The 9,968-nt window shown below is 51.7% G+C and overlaps 1 pseudogene; it reads left to right on the top strand.

The window, feature by feature from the left end:
- Nucleotides 1-3,963: 3,963 nt before the first annotated feature.
- The window catches only part of LOC123497602 (uncharacterized), a 40,880-nt pseudogene continuing 34,875 nt past the window's right edge, over nt 3,964-9,968 (top strand).

The following is a 9,968-nucleotide window of genomic DNA, read 5'->3' as shown; positions in this document are numbered from 1 at the left end:
CCTCGACAGTGGCTATAAGGTGGGTGGTTGGTGGGAGAAAAATTCCCTACTCTCAGCCCGGACGTTGCTCCTCTGTAATGAACAGGGATCGCATTAGGTCCTCTGTAATGAACAGGGATCGCCTTAGGTCCAGAGCCTCGCTTAAAGGTAAGGTTTGTTCGGAGAGAGGAAAATCCACGGAGTACGGCGGGTGGGATACTCCCGGGCCGGACTCACACGGTGCCGATTCCAAGGGTTCGGAGCCAGTGCCCGGAGAAGGGTTTGGCTTCGTAATGGTTGCCAGCGACGCCACTTCAACTGGCTCCCCCGTACTGGGTTTGGTGGGCGCAGACAGTCCGGCGGGCTCGTGAAGTCTGTCTTCGAACATGGCGATGTATTCCGGATCTAAGGCCAGAGTGGGAATTGGAGTCGCGAATCCTTGGAAGATCAAATCTCCTCGGACGCTAGCGACATAGTCCAGGTTTCCAAAACTAATCCGGTGACCTGGGGCATAGCTGTCGATCTGCTCTAGATGACCAAGCGAGTTGGCCCGCAGTACGAAGCCGCCGAATATGAAGATCTGGCCGGGGAGAAAAACTTCCCCCTGGACAGCGTTGTTGTAGATGATTGACGGAGCCATCGAACCTCTTGAAGACGACGCAGCAGAACTCTCAATGAAAGCACCAATGTCGGTGTCAAAACCGGCGGATCTCGGGTAGGGGGTCCCGAACTGTGCGTCTAAGGTCGATGGTAACAGGAGACAGGGGACACGATGTTTACCTAGGTTCAGGCCCTCTCTATGGAGGTAATACCCTACTTCCTGCTTGCTTTATCTTGATGAATATGAGTGTTACAAGAGTTGATCTACCACGAGATCGTAATGGCTCAAACCCTAGAATTCTAGCCTGTCTGATTATGATTGTCCCTATGTACTAAACCCTCCGGTTTATATAGACACCGGAGGGGACTAGGGTTGTACATAGTCAGTTACAGAGAAAGGAATCTTCATATCCGAACGTCAGGCTTGTCATCCACGCCAAGGAGAGTCCCATCCAGACACGGGTGAGAGTCTTTGGTCTTGTATCTTCACAGCCCACCAGTCCGGCCCATGTCCAACAGGCCGGACGCCCGAGGACCCCCTAGTCTAGGACTCCCTCACCCGCCCGCCGCCGCCGTGCCCCCATTGCCTTCAATCCCTCAGCCCTCCTCAACCACCATGGCGCCCAAGATGAGCAAGAGCAAGGGAGCAGCCAAGGACGCCAGGGGGAAGGAGGCGCCGCAGAGCGAGCTGATGGAGATGCGGATGCAGCGCGCCCTCTTCCCCTCGATGGTCGATGCGCTCACCCTCAGGGACTACTTCAGGCCCCTGTGGGGGAGGGAGACATCAGGGCACCCTGCCACACGCATTGTCCCTGCCGCCTTTGCCGAGGCCGGTCCAAACCGGTACCCCTTCTTCGTTGATTACTTCTCCTGCGGGCTCTGCCCCCCTTTCTCTGATTTCTTCAGCGACATCATGCATACCTACGGCTTTCACCTTCTGGACTTTACGCGAATGCCGTGGCGTGCATTGCCTTCTTCGCCCATCTCTGCGAGGGCTTTGCCGGAGTGTTCCCTAGCACGGCGCTCTTTCGCCACTACTTCTATCCTCGCATCCAGCCAGGAAGCACCATCTCTAGCTGTATCACCTGGATCCCGAGGACCCAGGAGAGGGACACGTACCCGGAGGGTGCCCAGAAGGAGAGGTGGGAAGAGTGGCGGGCCGATGGTGCTGAATTAAGGAGGCAGACCCGCAAGAGTTCTGCCGGGTCCGTAGGAAGCCGCTGGTCCGCGGCAAGGACTGGAGCGATGTCGACGCCGATGACAAGAAGCTCACGGTCGCCACCACCTAGATCCATCGCCTCACCTCGGCTGGGCTCACTCTTGAGATGATTGGGGTTGACTTCATTCACCATCGAATTGTCCGCCCGCACAACAAGGGGAGGCCAGCCTGGGACTTCAGCAACGCGATTGACATTATGAGGCTCCGCCCTGGCTTGAAGCACAATTTCACGATGCCGGGGCATGCCCATTTTTTCCAGAGGCTTTTCCAGCAAAAGGTCGACGAGGCCGGCGGGGTCAAGAGGACTGGCACGGCCGAGAAGGCCGAGAAGGCCGGCAAGGACATCAGGGCCGCGGGTCTCTGTTTGGGTTGCTAGCGGGAGTGGTCCCGTTGAGCAACAACTCTTGCCAGACCGCCATCATCGCCATGATGCCGGACTTCAACACGCACGGCCTGGATCCGAGCTGGGCCGAGCCGGAAGCGGAGCGGGTGTAGGCCTTCTTCGAAAACCTGTCGGAGACGTACGTTCGTGACGAGCCGCTGCTCATCCGCGACACCACCAAGGCGGAGCTGGCATACATTGCCGCCAGGGCGGAGGAGGCGGCACTTTCCCAGGAGGCCGGCACTGTTGGCACCATGGAGGACGAGGTCGACACGGCTGCAAAAGAGAAAGAGCTCGCCGAGTGGGCGGGGTCTGCCGGGGAAGGCAGCGGCGCCGGGGCTCCCCTTGTTGAGGACGTGCTCGAGGAGTCGACCGAAGAGGAGACCGAGGCGGATGACTCCTCGGCCCCGGGGAGGAGGCGCGTCCTGCGGCGGGCTAGCTCCTGCGAGCCGGCCCAGCCCGACAGGACCGTGCAACGGCAACAGGCCCAGGAGCAGCCCGTGCACCAGACGAGGTCCGCGTCAGCGAAGAAGAAGGCAGCGGCCGCCGGTTCTTCCTCGTCCAAGCGGCGCAGGGCCCCATCCCCTTCTCCTCCCCCTTCGGACAGCGACCCAGAGGCCGACTTCGACCTTGGTTCCTTCAACCTGAAGAGGAAGAGGAGGCCGGCGGAGGAGGAGGAGTAAGCATCTCGCCCTCCATCATTTCTGACTCCCAACCCGTACTATTTCCCCTGACTTGATCTCATCTTTGCAGGGACACGGAGATGCTGGCCCAGAGGGCGGCGAAGAGGGCCAAGGCTTCGACGGGTGCCAAGCCCCTGGCGAGCACTCCGTGCACGCCGGTGTTGGTAGAGATCAGCCCGTATGCCAGCCCTCGACGTAGCCCCCGCTTCAGCCCCAGCGTAAGTTTATTACTCACTCCTCATCAACGGGCGCCGGGGCGTAAATCACGGTGCTGACCTTCCGGATTTGTAGGAGGTGAGCAGCAACAGGAGGAGCCGCTGAGGGCTACCCCTGATATGCCACCCCCATCGACCATGCCACCCAGAGGGGTGTCCCCGGCAAGGGCACCTACCGACGAGCCCACGCGCACGGAGGAAGAGGAGGCGAGCTTGGGTGCCGGCGGCTCCGTCCCGGCAACGAACGTTGGCGGGGGGGACCACATCTTCTCAGCTTGGCGCGGGTATGTGGCGTGCCTCCTGTCCCTGTTTTTTTGTTCTGAACCTTCATCTTGGCCTCGTTTCGTCCTTCCTTTCTGGTTTCTAGACCCTCCCTCGATGGACCAGGAGGATATCGACATCGTCATCGGGGAGGTCGCCAAGGACGCCGAGGCCGAGGCCGCCAAGATCGCGGCTGAGGAAGTCGCCAAGTCCGCCACCGGGGAGGCCGGCAGGGCCACTGCCGAGGAGGCCGGCAAGGCCGCCGCCGAGGAGGCCGATGAGGAGGCCGCCAGGGCTGCTGCCGGGGAGGCCGCCAAGATGCCTGCCGAGGAGGAGGTGGCCAACGACCAACCTTCCTCCCCCGCAGCCCCCGCGCCTCCCAAGTACTTGAAGGTGGGCGATGACTTGTTCGTCCGCATCCCAGGGACGACAGACACTAGAGCGCGTGCCGAGGGGGAGGTCTTTGATGATGAGGCGCTCGCCACTGCTGGGCTATAGGTCATCGATGAACCGAGCACCTGCAGCGGCGGCCCCCAAGAGGAGCAGCTCCTCCGAGCCATGAGCGCCAACTTCCAGAAGCTCCAAGCGCTCCACCGTGCCCGCCAAGACAAGGTGAGATCCAGGATGGCGGCGGTGGACATGGCGGAGGCAGATTTTGAGGAGCGCGACGCTCAGACGCACGCTTGGTTTGGCGAGGCCCGGGATGAACTGAGGGCTGCCCAGGGTGAGCTGGATGAGCGCAAGCGAGAGCTCATCCTGAAGCAGGCCGACATCGAGAAGGTCCAGGAGGTGGCGAAGTTGCAGGCCGCCAAAGACGAGGCTGCTTGGCAGCAGCAACAGGCTCTTCTGGACAGCCAGGAGGAAGACCTCGCCGCCCGTGAGCAGGTGCTTGCCACCACGCTCCGCGGCAAGGATGAAGAAATCGGGAAGATCATCTCGCAGCGGACCCAGGAGCTGGGGCAGAGGCATAAGGAGGCACTCAATGCTCAGGCCCTGGACCATGCTGGTAAGGTGGAGAAGCTGGAGCCGGAGCTGGGGCAGCTAAAGAAAGAGATCTCGGCGCTGACGACGGAGAGGTACACGGCCAACCGCACCCTGGCAGATGCGCAAGTCGCCATCTCCGACAAGGCCAAGCTGCTCTCCAAAGCCAACGACTCCATCAACGACCTGAAGCTGAAATTGGACGGCTTGGAGAGGAAGCTTTCGGAGGCTGGGGCTCGTGAGGAAGTGGAGAGCCTACCGGAGGATGTGGACCTCGCGGCGCTCGAGGAGCATACCGAGCCCATCATCAGGTGCGTCGACAGAGTCAAGAGGGTGGAGGGCCAGCGCCGAGACTAGGCACCCCGTTTCTCATTGCCGCTGCGAGTTCATGACCAAGACAATTTTATCTTAAGTTAGAACCGCGGCAATCATTGATGTAATATAACTCTACAGTACTTTGAAATGAAGCATGATATCTTCCTGTTCGATCTTTCCTCGTATGTACACACCCTACGCCTAGTTGGATAGGTTTGTCAGCGCGTAAACCCATGCTACGGTGCTTTGAAGGACAGATCCTTAGCAGCCAGCCGGGGGGCGCTTGATGCTGGGCAAGCCACCCTGCCATTCTCAGCGCAGCCGCTCGAACTGTTGAGCGGACTCGAAACAGAACAAGGGCATTGCCAATTAGCGGAAGGGTTCCATCACGTACAAGTTTTCCATACAAGGGGCACGATTTTTTGAGGAGAATAACCTTATATTTAAAAAGGAATTTGCTCAAGGTTCTGCGTGACATAGCTTTCCCATTGCCACGCGGATGGCCGTTGCAGCTGCGGGGAACATCGCCTCGCCTAGCTGACGGCACCAGAGCATGGCTGATGGATGTAGCCTTCTTCTCTCGAGCCATCGCGACGAAGGAGTCGATGAGTTGACTTCAAAACCGGATTTCTCACAGCTTGCGCCCCCTACCTGGAGCGCCAAAGATGTCGGGGAAACGACACCTATGGGATCACAGGGAATCCCTACTACGGTTGACAGGGCGCGGGGCTGTGGAAAGAGCGGGTTTAGAAGATCAACGCGGGGGAATTTTATCCAGGTTCAGGCTGCAAACGATGCGTAATACCCTAGTCATGCTTTGGTGTATATTTGGAGTTCTTGAGATCTTGAACTAGCTGCAGTGCATGTTTAGCCCAAAAAGACCGAATCCTTCCTCAGTACGCCTCGGGCCTCCTTTTATATGTCAAAGGGGCTACCACAGCGGCACACAGGAGGTGGAAAGTGTCTACAGTGTACAAGTTTATCTCCTGACATCATAGGAGAAACGCATTTAATGTGCCGACTATGTGTCCTCTTGCTTTATCAGGGAAGGCAAGGAAGCTCGTCTCGCCTGTCGCTACCTCGCCTTGCTTCGACACGCATCCAGGGTGAAGAGGCATGCAACGCCACGCTGGCTGGCTGCTGAGCTAGTGCGGTGGCAGAGTCTTCACGAAGATCTGCATGCCCCCACACAGGTGCTTGCCTGGTTGGCCTAGAAGCTGCATGCTGCCACGTAGGTGCGCGCCTAGTTAGCAGGTTGGCTGCTGCATCGGAACGGCCATGGGGCAGCGAAACCTTGGTACGTGCGGGCCGGACCGCGGCCCTGCGGATGTCCCCGTTAAGGGTCTTGCCGGGGTCTTGTGGGCGTCCCGGCAAGGATCTTGCCAGGGGGCTTTGTCTTCTGGTTCTTCATCTAGTCTTGTAGGCCTTCAGTCTTCGCAAAGATCTGCATGCCACCATGCAGGCGCCTCCCGAGCCTTGGTTCCAATGTTGGCGATGGTGTCGGAACTCTCAGGCTCAAGGGTGGTGGTCTTGCTGGTGTTGGGTAAGTTTCCCCTGCAAGGCTCTTGCCGGGGCAGCGTAGGTCATCCCCAGCAAGGCTCTTCCGGGGGAAACCCACCTTGCCCCTTCACTCTCTGCGCCTCTAGTTTAAGCGCTGCTCTGGTAGTCTTGTTCTTGCTTCCTCTGCCCCGCCAAGTGTGGCCGCAGGTGTGGCTACAACTGCCCGTGCACAAGTAAAGGGGTACGAAACGTCCCTACTTTTGTACACCGACATTATGCAGTCTGTCGCTTTTATTCTTCACCATCACAAGTTCGTGCAACGCTCAATTTTCTCTTACACTAAATGATCTCACACATTTAGAAGCAATTTTTATTGCCTTTCTGCATAGATGACAACTTACTTGAGGCAACTTGCTCAATCCCTAGGTAGGTATGGTGGACACTTGAAAATAAGATTTGGGTTTAAGGGTTTTCGGATGCACAAGTAGTATCTCTACTTAGTGCGGAATTTTGGCTAGCAAAGATAGGGGGCAAGCACCACATGTTGAAGGATCTATAACGATATGACTTCTATGTGAATATGAACAAACATAAATCATTAAGTTATCTTCCTTGTCCAACGTCAACAATTTTGGCATATAATATTTTGATGGGGGCTCACAATCACAAAAGATTTCTAGGATAATATATTTATATGTGAATCTTCTCTTCCCTTATTAATTCTTTCATGAGTTGCATCATTGACTAATGTTATGTTTGTCAATCTCTAATAAAATTTTCTACTTATACTTTTCCTTATGTGGTGCCATTACCTACCCTAAGATTAGCATATGACCCTCTTGATTTATTTCCTTTCTTTTGTTTATTTCCTTTCCTTTTATTTATTTCTTTTCTTTTAATTGCAGCAAGAAAGTAAAGAAAGCAAAAACTCAAACTAAACTTTATTGTATATCTTGCACATGATTACAAGGATAGATCACTAAGCAAACTCTCAAAGAAGGAAGGATTGAACTAAAATAGCAAGGGCAAAAAGATAGTGGGATGATACGATACCGGGGCACCTCTCCCAAGCTTCACGAAAGCCAAGGGGAGTGCCTATACCCGATACTCAATTTTCCTTTGGTGGTGAAGATGATGGTGGTGGTGATGATGTAGTATTCTCCAATATAACCATGAGTAGATCCTTCAAGCCTTGAATCTTTCGAAGGGCTTGATGAAGTAACTCACTATTTTTCTTCACCTCAGCAATTATGTTTTTATTCTCTGAGCCCCATGGTTTTGTTCCCACACTGTTTTCTCTCGGCCGGGATATGTCCCAGTTGGACGGTATGTGCCTACGAGGAGTGTTCTCGAACCCATAATTGTGAATCAAATTGCAAAAATTATTACGATGTAACTTGTGTAAAGGCCTCCTCAGTGGGAGTTCTTCTTGCACTTCCAGGCTCGCTTGATTGTTTGATGATCCCATGGCTTGATGAGGGTTAGGGTGAGTAGAGATGCCAGCTAATGTGCCCCTCTCGGAGGCCGGAGAGTGAACCCCAAAGGGATTTTCCTCCTCTTCCTCCATAGCAACCTCTTCAGCTTCATCTCTCCTTAGATCCTCCTGCACCAACCCTGTGTCTTCTTCTCCATTGTTGAAGGGTGAGGAAGACATGATGTTGGTCTAGCTGAATCTGTCAAAAAATAGCAAGGAAAAGAGAACAGAGGATTTCTCCGTGATACGTGGTCAACAGGTTCGGGAAGTATATAAAGAATTTTTATCTTGGAGGACAAGCATACGGTAGAAAAACGGAGTTCGGAAGGTGTCCCAGGTGGGGCACAACCCGCCTGGGTGCGCCCTGGTGTCTTGTGCCCACCGGGGTATGCTTCCTGAAGTTTCTTATTTTCCTATTTTTCTAAATATTCCAAAACTGACAAAATATATTTTTGTGGATTTTTCGGAGTCCGTTTACTTACCATATCATGTACCTCCTTATTTTCACGATTCTGGAGTGTTCCGGAAGGACTCTTTTATGTGTTCTTCCGGTGTCAAAGTTTGGATAATATTACTTTCAACATTAATGGGCGTATCTGAGATATAATGTTTTTTTCGTTGCCCATTGACAACCTTCGGGTTAGTACCTTCGCCATTTATTTTTTGATGGTTCCAGATCGATAAACCTCCTCGATAACATATGGGCCTTCCCATTTTGAGAGGAGTTTTCCTGCAAAGAATCTGAAATGAGAGTTGTACAGAAGAACATATTCTCCAACTTTAAACTCTCACTTTTGGATTCTCTTGTCATGCCATCTTTTAACCTTTTCTTTGAATAATTCGGCATTTTCAGAAGCTTGGGTTCTCCATTCATCTAATGAACTAATATCAAATAACCTCTTTTCACCGGCAAGTTTGAAATCATAGTTGAGTTCTTTGACTGCCCAATATGCTTTATGTTCTAATTCAAGAGGCAAATGACAAGCTTTTCCATAAACCATTTTATAAGGAGACATACCCATAGGATTTTTATATGCTGTTCTATAAGCCCAAAGTGCATCATCTAATTTCTTAGACCAACTCTTCCGAGACCTATTGACAGTCTTTTGCAAAATTAATTTTATTTCTCTATTACCGAGCTCAACTTGACCATACCACTAGACTGAGGATGATAGGGTGATGCAATTCTATGGTTAACATCATACTTGGCAATCATTTTACGGAAAGCGCCATGAATAAAGTGCGAACCACCATCAGTCATTAAATATCTAGGAACTCCAAACCTTGGGAAAATAACTTCCTTAAGCATTTTAATAGAGGTTTTGTGATCAGCACTATTGGTTGGAATAGCTTCTACCCATTTAGTAACATAATCTACAACAACCAAAATATGTGTATACCCATTAGAGGAAGGAAAAGGTCCCATGTAATCAAATCCCCAAACATCAAATGGTTCAACAGCAAGTGAATAATTAATAGGCATTTCTTGACGCTTACCGATATTACCTATTCTTTGGCATTCATCACAAGATAAGACGAACTTACGGGCATCCTTGAAGAGAGTAGGCCAATAAAATCCAGATTGCAATACCTTGTGAGCAGTTCTATCTCTAGCATGATGCCCTCCATAAGCTTTCGAGTGACATTTCCATAGGATTTGTCCTTGTTCATGCTCAGGTACATAGCATCTAATAATACCATCTGCTCCTTCTTTATACAGATGTGGGTCATCCCAAAAGTAATGTCTTAAATCATAGAAAAAAAATTCTTTTGTTGGCAAGTAAAGCTAGGTGGTAAATATTTAGCAACAATGTAATTAGCATAGTCAACATACCAAGGAGTATTATGAGAAAAATTTATTGCAGCTAACTGCTCATAAGGAAAACTATCATCAATAGGTAGTGGGTCATCAGGCACATTTTCAAGCCTAGAGAAGTTATCAGCTACGGGGTTCTCAGCTCCTTTCCTATCAGTGATATGTAGATCGAATTCTTGTAACAAGAGAACCCATCTAATAAGTCTAGGTTTAGCATCTTTCTTTTCCATGCGATATTTAATAGCAGCATGATCGGTGTGACAATTACTTTTGAATCAACAATATAAGGTCTAAATTTATCACAAGCAAACACCACTGCTAAGAATTCTTTTTCAGTAGTTGCATAGTTTCTTTGAGCACTGTCTAGAGTTTTACTAGCATAATGAATAACATTCAGTTTCTTATCAACTCCTTGTCCTAGAACAGCACCAACAACATAATCACTAGCATCACACATAATTTCAAAAGGCAAGTTCCAATCAGGTGGTTGAACAATAGGTGCAGAAATTATGGCTTTCTTGAGTGTTTCAAAGGCTTCTAAAC

This window comes from Aegilops tauschii, chromosome 3 (assembly GCF_002575655.3).
Source record: "Aegilops tauschii subsp. strangulata cultivar AL8/78 chromosome 3, Aet v6.0, whole genome shotgun sequence".
In the NCBI taxonomy this organism is placed as follows: domain Eukaryota; kingdom Viridiplantae; phylum Streptophyta; class Magnoliopsida; order Poales; family Poaceae; genus Aegilops; species Aegilops tauschii.
Note: the sequence above shows the minus strand (reverse complement) of the source record. Positions and strands in the feature narration are given on the sequence as shown.